Source organism: Carcharodon carcharias, chromosome 4, assembly GCF_017639515.1.
Source record: "Carcharodon carcharias isolate sCarCar2 chromosome 4, sCarCar2.pri, whole genome shotgun sequence".
NCBI lineage: Eukaryota > Metazoa > Chordata > Chondrichthyes > Lamniformes > Lamnidae > Carcharodon > Carcharodon carcharias.
In genome coordinates this window covers 81,759,846-81,775,063 of record NC_054470.1, presented here as the reverse complement: position 1 = coordinate 81,775,063, position 15,218 = coordinate 81,759,846, and positions in this window count along the sequence as shown.

Sequence of the window (15,218 nt, the reverse complement as noted above, 5' to 3'; positions counted from 1 at the left end):
CCCCCCTCACAATGACCTCAATGGCAAGGCTGCACCTGCTCCTCCTCACAATCACCTCAATGGCAAGGCTGCACCTGCCCCCCCTCACAATCACCTCAATGGCAAGGCTGCACCTGCCCCCCTCACCTCACAATCAACTCAACGGCAAGGCTGCACCTGCCCCCCTTCACAATCACCTCAACGGCAAGACTGCACCTGCCCCCCTCACAATCACCTCAATGGCAGGGCTGCACCTGCCCCCCCTCATATCACCTCAACGGCAAGGCTGCACCTGCCCCCCCCACCTCACAATCAACTCAATGGCAGGGCTGCACCTGCTCCCCCTCACAATCACCTCAATGGCAGGGCTGCACCTGCCCACCCCCCTTCACAATCACCTCAAAGGTAAGGCTGCACCTGCCCCCCCTCACAATCACCTCAATGGCAAGGCTGCACCTGTACACACCCCCCTCACAATCACCTCAACGGCAAGGCTGCACCTGCCCCCCTCACCTCACAATCACCTCAACGGCAAGGCTGCACCTGCCCACCCCCCCTCACACTCAACTCAACAGCAAGGCTGCACCTGCCCCCCCTCACAATCATCTCAACGGCAAGGCTGCACCTGCCCCCCTCACAATCACCTCAACGACAAGGCTGCACCTGTACACACCCCCCTCACAATCACCTCAATGGCAAGTCTACACCTGGCCCCCCTCACAATCACCTCAATGGCAGGGCTGCACCTGTACACACCCCCCTCAAAATCACCTCAACGGCAAGGCTGCAACTGCCCTCCCTCACAATCACCTCAAAGGCAAGGCTGCACCTGCCCCCCCTCATATCACCTCAACGGCAAGGCTGCACCTGCCCCCCCCACCTCACAATCACCTCAACGGCAAGGCTGCACCTGCCCCTCCTCACAATCACCTGAACAGCAAGGCTGCACCTGCCCTCCCTCACAATCACCTCAACAGCAAGGCTGCACCTGCCCTCCCTCACAATCACCTCAACAGCAAGGCTGCACCTGCCCTCCCTCACAATCACCTCAACGGCAAGGCTGCACCAGCCCTCCCTCACAATCACCTCAACGGCAAGGCTGCACCTGCCCCCCCCACTTCACAATCAACTCAACGGCAAGGCTGCACCTGCCCCCCTCACAATCACCTCAATGGTAAGGCCGCACCTGCCTCCCCCACCTCACAATCAACTCAACGGCAAGGCTGCACCTGCCCCTCCTCACAATCACCTCAACAGCAAGGCTGCACCTGCCCCCCCTCACAAACAACTCAACGGCAGGGCTGAAACTGCCCACTCCCCCCTCACAAACACCTCAACGGCAAGGCTGCACCTGTCCTCCCTCACAATCACCTCAACGGCAAGGCTGCACCTGCCCCCCCTCATATCACCTCAGTGGTAAGGCTGCACAAGCCCCCCCCCACCTCACAATCACCTCAAAGGCAAGGCTGCACCTGCCCCCCCTCATATCACCTCAACGGCAAGGCTGCACCTGCCCACCCCCCTCACAATCACCTCAAAGGCAAAGCTGCACCTGCCCCCCCTCATATCAACTCAACGGCAAGGCAGCACCTGCCCCCCCCACCTCACAATCACCTCAACCGTAAGGCTGCACCTGCCCCCCCTCAAAATCACCTCAACGGCAAGGCTGCACCGGCCCCCCTCACAATCACTTCAACGGCAAGGCTGCACCTGCCCCTCCTCACAATCACCTGAACAGCAAGGCTGCACCTGCCCCCCCTCAAAATCACCTCAAAGGCAAGGCTGCACCTGCCCCCCTTCACAATCACCTCAACGGCAAAGCTGCACCTGCTACCCCTCACAAACACCTCAACGGTAACGCTGCACCTGTCCTCCCTCACAATCACCTCAAAGGCAAGGATGCACCTGCCCACAACCCGCTCACAATCACCTCAATGGCAAGGCTGCACCTGCCCCCCCACATATCACCTCAAAGGTAAGGCTGCACCAGCCCCCCCCACCTCACAATCACCTCAATGGCAAGGCTGCACCTGCCGCCCCCCTCACAATCACCTCAAAGGAAAGGCTGCACCTGCCCCCCCTCATATCACCTCAACGGCAAGGCTGCACCTGCCCCCCCCCACCTCACAATCACCTCAACGGCAAGGCTGCACCTGTCCTCCCTCACAATCACCTCAACGGCAAGGCGGCACCTGCCCCCCCTCACAATCACCTCAATGGTATGGCTGCACCTGCCCCCCTCACAATCACCTCAAAGGCAAGGCTGCACCTGCCCCCCCCTCACAAACACCTCAACTGCAAGGCTGCACCTGCCCCCCCTCACTATCACCTCAAAGGCAAGGCTGCACCTGCCCCCCCCTCACAAACACCTCAACTGCAAGGCTGCACCTGCCCCCCCTCACAATCACCTCAATTGCAAGGCTGCACCTGCGCCCCCCCCCATATCACCTCAATGGTAAGGCCACACCTGCCCACCCCCCCCTTACAATCACCTCAATGGCAAGGCTGCACCTGCCCCCTCACAATCACCTGAACAGCAAGGCTGCACCTGCCCCCTTCACAATAATCTCAACGGCAAGGCTGCACCTGCCCCCCTTCACAATCACCTCAACGGCAAGGCTGCACCTGACCCACACCCACACAATCACCTCAACGGCAAGGCTGCACCTGCCCCCCCCACCTCACAATCAACTCAACAGCAAGGCTGCACCTGCCCCCCTTCACAATCACCTCAACGGCAAGGCTGCACCTGCCCCCCTCACAATCACCGCAACAGCAAGGCTGCACCTGCCCCCACCCCCACACAATCAACTCAATGGCAGGGCTGCACCTGCTCCCCCTCACAATCACCTCAATGGCAAGGCTGCACCTGCCCCCCTCACCTCACAATCAACTCAACGGCAAGGCTGCACCTGCCCCCCTTCACAATCACCTCAACGGCAAGGCTGCACCTGCCCCCCTCACAATCACCTCAATGGCTGGGCTGCACCTGCCCCCCCTCATATCACCTCAATGGCAAGGCTGCACCTGCCCCCCCTCACAATCACCTCAATGGCAAGGCTGCACCTGCCCCCCCCTCACAAACACCTCAACTGCAAGGCAGCACCTGCCCCCCATCACAATCACCTCAATGGCAAGGCTGCACCTGCCCCCCCCCCCCCATATCACCTCAATGGTAAGGCCGCACCTTCCCACCCCCCCCTTACAATCACCTCAATGGCAAGGCTGCACCTGCCCCCCTCACAATCACCTCAACGGCAAGGCTGCACCTGCCCCCCTTCACAATCACCTCAACAGCAAGGCTGCACCTGCCCCCTCACAATCACCTCAACAGCAAGGCTGCACCTGCCCCCCTCACAATAATCTCAACAGCAAGGCTGCACCTGCCCCCCTCACAATAATCTCAACAGCAAGGCTGCACCTGCCCCCCCCTTCACAATCACCTCAACGGCAAGGCTGCACCTGCCCCCCCCACCTCACAATCAACTCAACAGCAAGGCTGCACCTGCCCCCCTTCACAATCACCTCAACGGCAAGGCTGCACCTGCCCCCCTCACAATCACCTCAACGGCAAGGCTGCACCTGCCCCCCTTCACAATCACCTCAACGGCAAGGCTGCACCTGCCCCCCTCACAATCACCTCAACAGCAAGGCTGCACCTGCCCCCACCCCCACACAATCAACTCAATGGCAGGGCTGCACCTGCTCCCCCTCACAATCACCTCAATGGCAAGGCTGCACCTGCCCCCCTCACCTCACAATCAACTCAACGGCAAGGCTGCACCTGACCCCCTCACAATCAACTCAATGGCAGGGCTGCACCTGCTCCCCCTCACAATCACCTCAATGGCAGGGCTGCACCTGTACACACCCCCCTCACAATCACCTCAATGGTAAGGCTGCACCTGCCCACCCCCCTTCACAATCACCTCAAAGGTAAGGCTGCACCTGCCCCCCCTCACAATCACCTCAATGGCAAGGCTGCACCTGCCCCCCCCACTTCACAATCAACTCAACGGCAAGGCTGCACCTGCCCCCCTCACAATCACCTCAATGGTAAGGCCGCACCTGCCTCCCCCACCTCACAATCAACTCAACGGCAAGGCTGCACCTGCCCCTCCTCACAATCACCTCAACAGCAAGGCTGCACCTGCCCCCCCTCACAAACAACTCAACGGCAGGGCTGAAACTGCCCACTCCCCCCTCACAAACACCTCAACGGCAAGGCTGCACCTGTCCTCCCTCACAATCACCTCAACGGCAAGGCTGCACCTGCCCCCCCTCATATCACCTCAGTGGTAAGGCTGCACAAGCCCCCCCCCACCTCACAATCACCTCAAAGGCAAGGCTGCACCTGCCCCCCCTCATATCACCTCAACGGCAAGGCTGCACCTGCCCACCCCCCTCACAATCACCTCAAAGGCAAAGCTGCACCTGCCCCCCCTCATATCAACTCAACGGCAAGGCAGCACCTGCCCCCCCCACCTCACAATCACCTCAACCGTAAGGCTGCACCTGCCCCCCCTCAAAATCACCTCAACGGCAAGGCTGCACCGGCCCCCCTCACAATCACTTCAACGGCAAGGCTGCACCTGCCCCTCCTCACAATCACCTGAACAGCAAGGCTGCACCTGCCCCCCCTCAAAATCACCTCAAAGGCAAGGCTGCACCTGCCCCCCTTCACAATCACCTCAACGGCAAAGCTGCACCTGCTACCCCTCACAAACACCTCAACGGTAACGCTGCACCTGTCCTCCCTCACAATCACCTCAAAGGCAAGGATGCACCTGCCCACAACCCGCTCACAATCACCTCAATGGCAAGGCTGCACCTGCCCCCCCACATATCACCTCAAAGGTAAGGCTGCACCAGCCCCCCCCACCTCACAATCACCTCAATGGCAAGGCTGCACCTGCCGCCCCCCTCACAATCACCTCAAAGGAAAGGCTGCACCTGCCCCCCCTCATATCACCTCAACGGCAAGGCTGCACCTGCCCCCCCCCACCTCACAATCACCTCAACGGCAAGGCTGCACCTGTCCTCCCTCACAATCACCTCAACGGCAAGGCGGCACCTGCCCCCCCTCACAATCACCTCAATGGTATGGCTGCACCTGCCCCCCTCACAATCACCTCAAAGGCAAGGCTGCACCTGCCCCCCCCTCACAAACACCTCAACTGCAAGGCTGCACCTGCCCCCCCTCACTATCACCTCAAAGGCAAGGCTGCACCTGCCCCCCCCTCACAAACACCTCAACTGCAAGGCTGCACCTGCCCCCCCTCACAATCACCTCAATTGCAAGGCTGCACCTGCGCCCCCCCCCATATCACCTCAATGGTAAGGCCACACCTGCCCACCCCCCCCTTACAATCACCTCAATGGCAAGGCTGCACCTGCCCCCTCACAATCACCTGAACAGCAAGGCTGCACCTGCCCCCTTCACAATAATCTCAACGGCAAGGCTGCACCTGCCCCCCTTCACAATCACCTCAACGGCAAGGCTGCACCTGACCCACACCCACACAATCACCTCAACGGCAAGGCTGCACCTGCCCCCCCCACCTCACAATCAACTCAACAGCAAGGCTGCACCTGCCCCCCTTCACAATCACCTCAACGGCAAGGCTGCACCTGCCCCCCTCACAATCACCGCAACAGCAAGGCTGCACCTGCCCCCACCCCCACACAATCAACTCAATGGCAGGGCTGCACCTGCTCCCCCTCACAATCACCTCAATGGCAAGGCTGCACCTGCCCCCCTCACCTCACAATCAACTCAACGGCAAGGCTGCACCTGCCCCCCTTCACAATCACCTCAACGGCAAGGCTGCACCTGCCCCCTCACAATCACCTCAATGGCTGGGCTGCACCTGCCCCCCCTCATATCACCTCAATGGCAAGGCTGCACCTGCCCCCCCTCACAATCACCTCAATGGCAAGGCTGCACCTGCCCCCCCCTCACAAACACCTCAACTGCAAGGCAGCACCTGCCCCCCATCACAATCACCTCAATGGCAAGGCTGCACCTGCCCCCCCCCCCCATATCACCTCAATGGTAAGGCCGCACCTTCCCACCCCCCCCTTACAATCACCTCAATGGCAAGGCTGCACCTGCCCCCCTCACAATCACCTCAACGGCAAGGCTGCACCTGCCCCCCTTCACAATCACCTCAACAGCAAGGCTGCACCTGCCCCCTCACAATCACCTCAACAGCAAGGCTGCACCTGCCCCCCTCACAATAATCTCAACAGCAAGGCTGCACCTGCCCCCCTCACAATAATCTCAACAGCAAGGCTGCACCTGCCCCCCCCTTCACAATCACCTCAACGGCAAGGCTGCACCTGCCCCCCCCACCTCACAATCAACTCAACAGCAAGGCTGCACCTGCCCCCCTTCACAATCACCTCAACGGCAAGGCTGCACCTGCCCCCCTCACAATCACCTCAACGGCAAGGCTGCACCTGCCCCCCTTCACAATCACCTCAACGGCAAGGCTGCACCTGCCCCCCTCACAATCACCTCAACAGCAAGGCTGCACCTGCCCCCACCCCCACACAATCAACTCAATGGCAGGGCTGCACCTGCTCCCCCTCACAATCACCTCAATGGCAAGGCTGCACCTGCCCCCCTCACCTCACAATCAACTCAACGGCAAGGCTGCACCTGACCCCCTCACAATCAACTCAATGGCAGGGCTGCACCTGCTCCCCCTCACAATCACCTCAATGGCAGGGCTGCACCTGTACACACCCCCCTCACAATCACCTCAATGGTAAGGCTGCACCTGCCCACCCCCCTTCACAATCACCTCAAAGGTAAGGCTGCACCTGCCCCCCCTCACAATCACCTCAATGGCAAAGCTGCACCTGTACACACCCCCCTCACAATCACCTCAACGGCAAGGCTGCACCTGCCCCCCTCACCTCACAATCACCTCAACGGCAAGGCTGCACCTGCCCACCCCCCCTCACACTCAACTCAACAGCAAGGCTGCACCTGCCCCCCCTCACAATCATCTCAACGGCAAGGCTGCACCTGCCCCCCTCACAATCACCTCAATGGCAGGGCTGCACCTGTACACACCCCCCTCACAATCACCTCAATGGCAAGTCTACACCTGGCCCCCCTCACAATCACCTCAATGGCAGGGCTGCACCTGTACACACCCCCCTCAAAATCACCTCAACGGCAAGGCTGCAACTGCCCTCCCTCACAATCACCTCAAAGGCAAGGCTGCACCTGCCCCCCCTAATATCACCTCAACGGCAAGGCTGCACCTGCCCCCCCACCTCACATTCACCTCAACGGCAAGGCTGCACCTGCCCCCCCTCACAATCACCTGAACAGCAAGGCTGCACCTGCCCCCACACCCACACAATCACCTCAATGGCAAGGCTGCACCTGTACACACCCCCCTCACAATCACCACAACGGCAAGGCTGCACCTGCCCTCCCTCACAATCACCTCAACAGCAAGGCTGCACCTGCCCCCCCCACCTCACAATCAACTCAACGGCAAGGCTGAACCTGCCCCCCCTCACAATCACCTCAACGGCAAGGCTGCACCCGCCCCCCTCACAATCACATCAACGGCAAGGCTGCACCTGCCCTCCTCACAATCACCTCAACAGCAAGGCTGCACCTGCCCCCACCCGCACACAATCAACTCAATGGCAGGGCTGCACCTGTACACACCCCCCTCACAATCACCTCAATGGCAGGGCTGCACCTGTACACACCCCCCTCACAATCACCTCAATGGCAGGGCTGCACCTGCCGCCCCCCTCACAATCACCTCAAAGGAAAGCCTGCACCTGCACCCCCTCATATCACCTCAACGGCAAGGCTGCACCTGCCCCCCCCACCTCACAATCACCTCAACGGCAAGGCTGCACCTGCCCACCCTCACAATCACCTCAACGGCAAGGGGGCACCTGCCCCTCCTCACAATCACCTCAACAGCAAGGCTGCACCTGTCCTCCCTCACAATCACCTCAAGGGCAAGGCTGCACCTGCTTCCTCTCACAATCACCTCAAAGGCAAGGCTGCACCTGCCCCCCCTCACAAACACCTCAACGGCAAGGCTGCACCTGCCCCCCCTCACAATCACCTCAATGGCAAGGCTGCACCTGCCCACCCCCCCCTTACAATCACCTCAATGGCAAGGCTGCACCTGCCCCCCCTTACAGTCACCTCAACAGCAAGGCTGCACCGGCCCCCCTTCACAATCACCTCAACAGCAAGGCTGCACCTGCCCGCCTTCACAATCACCTCAACAGCAAGGCTGCACCTGCCCCCCTTCACAATCACCTCAACAGCAAGGCTGCACCTGCCCCCCTCACAATCACCTGAACAGCAAGGCTGCACCTGCCCCCCCTCACAATCAACTCAACAGCAAGGCTGCACCTGCCCCCCTTCACAATCACCTCAACGGCAAGGCTGCACCTGCCCCCCTCACAATCACCTCAACAGCAAGGCTGCACCTGCCCCCACCCCCACACAATCAACTCAATGGCAGCGCTGCACCTGCTCCCCCTCACAATCACCTCAACGGCAAGGCTGCACCTGTACACACCCCCCTCACAATCACCTCAATGGCAGGGCTGCACCTGCCCACCTCACAATCACCTCAATGGCAAGGCTGCACCCGCCCCCACCCCCACACAATCAACTCAATGGCAGGGCTGCACCTGCTCCCCCTCACAATCACCTCAACGGCAAGGCTGCACCTGCCCCCCCTCACAATCACCTCAACGGCAAGGCTGCACCTGCCCCCCCCACCTCACAATCAACTCAACAGCAAGGCTGCACCTGCCCCCCTTCACAATCACCTCAACGGCAAGGCTGCACCTGCCCCCCTCACAATCACCTCAACGGCAAGGCTGCACCTGCCCCCCTTCACAATCACCTCAACGGCAAGGCTGCACCTGCCCCCCTCACAATCACCTCAACAGCAAGGCTGCACCTGCCCCCACCCCCACACAATCAACTCAATGGCAGGGCTGCACCTGCTCCGCCTCACAATCACCTCAATGGCAAGGCTGCACCTGCCCCCCTCACCTCACAATCAACTCAACGGCAAGGCTGCACCTGACCCCCTCACAATCAACTCAATGGCAGGGCTGCACCTGCTCCCCCTTACAATCACCTCAATGGCAAGGCTGCACCTGTACACACCCCCCTCACAATCACCTCAATGGCAGGGCTGCACCTGTACACACCCCCCTCACAATCACCTCAATGGTAAGGCTGCACCTGCCCACCCCCCTTCACAATCACCTCAAAGGTAAGGCTGCACCTGCCCCCCCTCACAATCACCTCAATGGCAAAGCTGCACCTGTACACACCCCCCTCACAATCACCTCAACGGCAAGGCTGCACCTGCCCCCCTCACCTCACAATCACCTCAACGGCAAGGCTGCACCTGCCCACCCCCCCTCACACTCAACTCAACAGCAAGGCTGCACCTGCCCCCCCTCACAATCATCTCAACGGCAAGGCTGCACCTGCCCCCCTCACAATCACCTCAATGGCAGGGCTGCACCTGTACACACCCCCCTCACAATCACCTCAATGGCAAGTCTACACCTGGCCCCCCTCACAATCACCTCAATGGCAGGGCTGCACCTGTACACACCCCCCTCAAAATCACCTCAACGGCAAGGCTGCAACTGCCCTCCCTCACAATCACCTCAAAGGCAAGGCTGCACCTGCCCCCCCTAATATCACCTCAACGGCAAGGCTGCACCTGCCCCCCCACCTCACAATCACCTCAACGGCAAGGCTGCACCTGCCCCCCCTCACAATCACCTGAACAGCAAGGCTGCACCTGCCCCCACACCCACACAATCACCTCAATGGCAAGGCTGCACCTGTACACACCCCCCTCACAATCACCTCAACGGCAAGGCTGCACCTGCCCTCCCTCACAATCACCTCAACGGCAAGGCTGCACCTGCCCCCCCCACCTCACAATCAACTCAACGGCAAGGCTGAACCTGCCCCCCCTCACAATCACCTCAACGGCAAGGCTGCACCCGCCACCCTCACAATCACATCAACGGCAAGGCTGCACCTGCCCTCCTCACAATCACCTCAACAGCAAGGCTGCACCTGCCCCCACCCCCACACAATCAACTCAATGGCAGGGCTGCACCTGCTCCCCCTCAGAATCACCTCAACGGCAAGGCTGCATCTGTACACACCCCCCTCACAATCACCTCAATGGCAGGGCTGCACCTGCCGCCCCCCTCACAATCACCTCAAAGGAAAGCCTGCACCTGCACCCCCTCATATCACCTCAACGGCAAGGCTGCACCTGCCCCCCCCACCTCACAATCACCTCAACGGCAAGGCTGCACCTGCCCACCCTCACAATCACCTCAACGGCAAGGGGGCACCTGCCCCTCCTCACAATCACCTCAACAGCAAGGCTGCACCTGTCCTCCCTCACAATCACCTCAACGGCAAGGCTGCGCCTGCTCCCTCTCACAATCACCTCAAAGGCAAGGCTGCACCTGCCCCCCACTCACAAACACCTCAACGGCAAGGCTGCACCTGCCCCCCCTCACAATCACCTCAATGGCAAGGCTGCACCTGCCCACCCCCCCCTTACAATCACCTCAATGGCAAGGCTGCACCTGCCCCCCCTCACAGTCACCTCAACAGCAAGGCTGCACCTGCCCCCCTTCACAATCACCTCAACAGCAAGGCTGCACCTGGCCCCTTCACAATCACCTCAACAGCAAGGCTGCACCTGCCCCCCTTCACAATCACCTCAACAGCAAGGCTGCACCTGCCCCCCTCACAATCACCTGAACAGCAAGGCTGCACCTGCCCCCCCTCATATCACCTCAGTGGTAAGGCTGCACCAGCCCACCCCCACCTCACAATCACCTCAATGGCAAGGCTGCACCTGCACCCGCCTCACAATCACCTCAAAGGAAAGGCTGCACCTGCCCCCCCACCTCACAATCACCTCAACGGCAAGGCTGCACCTGCCCCCCCCACCTCACAATCAACTCAACGCAAGGCTGCACCTGCCCTCCCTCACAATCACCTCAACGGCAAGGCTGCACCTGCCCCCCCCACCTCACAATCAGCTCAAAGGCAAGGCTGCATCTGCCCCCCCTCACAATTACCTCAACGGCAAGGCTGCACCCGTCCCCTCACAATCACATCAACGGCAAGGCTGCACCTGCCCCTCCTCACAATCAAATCAACGGCAAGGCTGCACCTGTACACACCCCCCTCACAATCACCTCAATGGCAAGTCTACACCTGGCCCCCCTCACAATCATCTCAATGGAATGGCTGAACCTGTACACACCCCCCTCAAAATCACCTCAACGGCAATGCTGCAACTGCCCTCCCTCACAATCACCTCAAAGGCAGGGCTGCACCTGCCCCCCCCACCTCACAATCAACTCAACGGCAAGGCTGCACCTGCCCCCCCTCACAATCACCTCAACGGCAAGGCTGCACCCGCCCCCCTCACACTCACATCAACGGCAAGGCTGCACATGCCCCTCCTCACAATCACCTCAACAGCAAGGCTGCACCCGCCCCCACCCCCACACAATCAACTCAATGGCAGGGCTGCACCTGCTCCCCCTCACAATCACCTCAACAGCAAGGCTGCACCCGCCCCCACCCCCACACAATCAACTCAATGGCAGGGCTGCACCTGCTCCCCCTCACAATCACCTCAACGACAAGGCTGCACATGCCCCTCCTCACAATCACCTCAACAGCAAGGCTGCACCCGCCCCCACCCCCACACAATCAACTCAATGGCAGGGCTGCACCTGCTCCCCCTCACAATCACCTCAACGGCAAGGCTGCACCTGCCCCCCTCACAATAATCTCAACAGCAAGGCTGCACCTGCCCACCCTCACAATCACCTCAACGGCAAGGCTGCACCTGCCCACCCTCACAATAATCTCAACGGCTAGGCTGCACCTGCCCCCCATCATATCACATCAACGACAAGCCTGCACCTGCCCACCCTCACAATCACCTCAACGGCAAGGCTGCACCTGCTACCCCTCACAATCACCTCAATGGCATGGCTGCACCTGTACACACCCCCCTCACAATCACCTCAATGGCAAGGCTGCACCTGGCCACCCCCCTTCACATTCACCTCAACGGCAGGGCTGCACCTGCCCCCCTCACAATCACCTCAAAGGCAAGGCTGCACCTGCCCCCCTCACCTCACAATCACCTCAACGGCAAGGCTGCAACTGGCCCCCCTCACAATCACCTCAATGGCAGGGCTGCACCTGTACACACCACCCTCACAATCACCTCAATAGCAAGTCTACACCTGGCCCCCCTCACAATCATCTCAATGGAATGGCTGAACCTGTACACACCCCCCTCAAAATCACCTCAACGGCAAGGCTGCAACTGCCCTCCCTCACAATCACCTCAACAGCAAGGCTGCACCTGCCCACCCCCCCTCACAATCACCTCAACGGCAAGGCTGCACCTGCCCTCCCTCACAATCACCTCAACAGCAAGGCTGCACCTGCCCCCCTCACAATCACCTCAACAGCAAGGCTGCACCTGCCCTCCCTCACAATCACCTCAACAGCAAGGCTGCGCGTGCCCTCCCTCACAATCACCTCAACAGCAAGGCTGCACCTGCCCTCCCTCACAATCACCTCAACAGCAAGGCTGCACCTGCCCTCCCTCACAATCACCTAAACAGCAAGGCTGCAGCTGCCCCCCCTCACAATCGCCTCAATGGCAGGGCTGCACCTGCTCCCCCTCACAATCACCTCAACGGCAAGGCTGCACCTGTACACATCCCCCTCACAATCACCTCAAAGGTATGGCTGCACCTGCTCGCCCTCACAACCACCTCAACAGCAAGGCTGCACCTGCTCCCTCTCACAATCACCTCAATGGCAGGGCTGTACCTGCTCCCCCTCACAATCACCTCAACGGCAAGGCTGCACCTGTCCTCCCTCACAATCACCTCAACGGCAAGGCTGCACCTGCCCCCCCTCATATCACCTCAGTGGAAAGGCTGCACCAGCCCACCCCCACCTCACAATCACCTCAAAGGCAAGGCTGCACCTGCCCCCCCTAATATCACCTCAACGGCAAGGCTGCACCTGCCCCCCCACCTCACAATCACCTCAACGGCAAGGCTGAACCTGCCCCCCCTCACAATCACCTCAACGGCAAGGCTGCACCTGCCCCTCCTCACAATCACCTCAACAGCAAGGCTGCACCAGCCCTCCCTCACAATCACCTCAACAGCAAGGCTGCACCTGCCCTCCCTCACAATCACCTCAACAGCAAGGCTGCACCTGCCCTCCCTCACAATCACCTCAACGGCAAGGCTGCACCTGTACACACGCCCCTCACAATCACCTCAATGGCAGGGCTGCACCTGCTCCCCCTCACAATCACCTCAACGGCAAGGCTGCACCTGTACACACGCCCCTCACAATCTCCTCAATGGCAGGGCTGCACCTGTACACACCCCCCTCACAATCACCTCAATGGCAAGTCTAAACCTGGCCCCCCTCACAATCACCTCAATGGTAAGGCTGCACGTGCACCCCCTCACAATCACCTCAATGGTAAGGCTGCACCTGCCCACCCCCCTTCACATTCACCTCAACGGCAAGGCTGCAAATGCCCCACATCATATCACCTCAACGGCAAGGCTGCACCTGCCCACCCACCTTCACAATCAACTCAACGGCAGGGCTGCAACTGCCCTCCCTCACAATCACCTCAACAGCAAGGCTGCACCTGCCCCCCTCACAATCACCTCAACGGCAAGGCTGCAACTGCCCTAACTAACAATCACCTCAACAGCAAGGCTGCACCTGCCCACCCCCCTTCACAATCAGTTCAAAGGCAAGGCTGCACCTGCCCCCCCCCCTTACAATCACCTCAATGGCAAGGCTGCACCTGCCCCCCCTCACAATCACCTCAACAGCAAGGCTGCACCTACCCCCCTTCACAATCACCTCAACAGCAAAGCTGCACCTGCCCCCCCCTCACAAACACCTCAACAGCAAGGCTGCACCTGGCCCCCTCACAATCAACTCAATGGCAGGGCTGCCCCTGTACACACCCCCCTCACAATCACCTCAATGGCAAGTCTACAACTGGCCCCCATCACAATCACCTCAAAGGTAAGGCAGCAACTGCCCCCCATCATAACACCTCAACGGCAAGGCTGCACATGCCCACCCCCATTCACAATCAACTCAACGGCAGGGCTGCACCTGCCCCCCCTCACAAACACCTCAACGGCAAGTTTGCACCTGCTCCCCCTCACAATCACCTCAATGGAATGGCTGCAAATGTACACACCCCCCTCAAAATGACCTCAACGGCAGAGCTGCACCTGCCCTCCCTCACAATCACCTCAAAAGCAAGGCTGCACCTGCCCACCCCCCCTCACAATCACCTCAACGGCAAGGCTGCCCCTGCCCTCCCTCACAATCACCTCAACAGCAAGGCTGCACCAGCCCTCCCTCACAATCACCTCAACAGCAAGGCTGCACCTGCCCTCCCTCACAATCACCTCAACAGCAAGGCTGCACCTGCCCTCCCTCAAACTCACCTCAACAGCAAGGCTGCACCTGCCCCCCCCTCACAATCACCTCAAAGGAAAGGATGCACCTGCCCCCCCTCATATCACCTCAACGGCAAGGCAGCACCTGCCCCCCCCACCTCACAAACACCTCAACGGCAAGGCTGCACCTGCCCCCACTCACAATCACCTCAACGCCAAGGCTGCACCTGCTCCCCTCACAATCACCTCAACGGCAAGGCTGCACCTGCCCCTCCTCACAATCACCTCAAAAGCAAGGCTGCACCTGACCCCCCTCACAATCACCTCAACGCCAAGGCTCCACCTGCTCCCCTCACAATCACCTCAACGACAAGGCTGCACCTGCCCCTCCTCACAATCACCTCAACAGCAAGGCTGCACCTGCCCCCCCTCACAAACAACTCAACGGCAAGGCTGCACCTGCCCACTCCCCCCTCACAAACACCTCAACGGCAAGGCTACACCTGTCCTCCCTCACAATCACCTCAACGGCAAGGCTGCACCTGCCCACTCCCCACTCACAAACACCTCAATGGCAAGGCTGCACCTGTCCTCCCTCAAAATCACCTCAACGGCAAGGCTGCACCTGCCCCCCCTCATATCACGTCAGTGGTAAGGTGGCACCTGCCCCCCCCACCTCACAATCACCT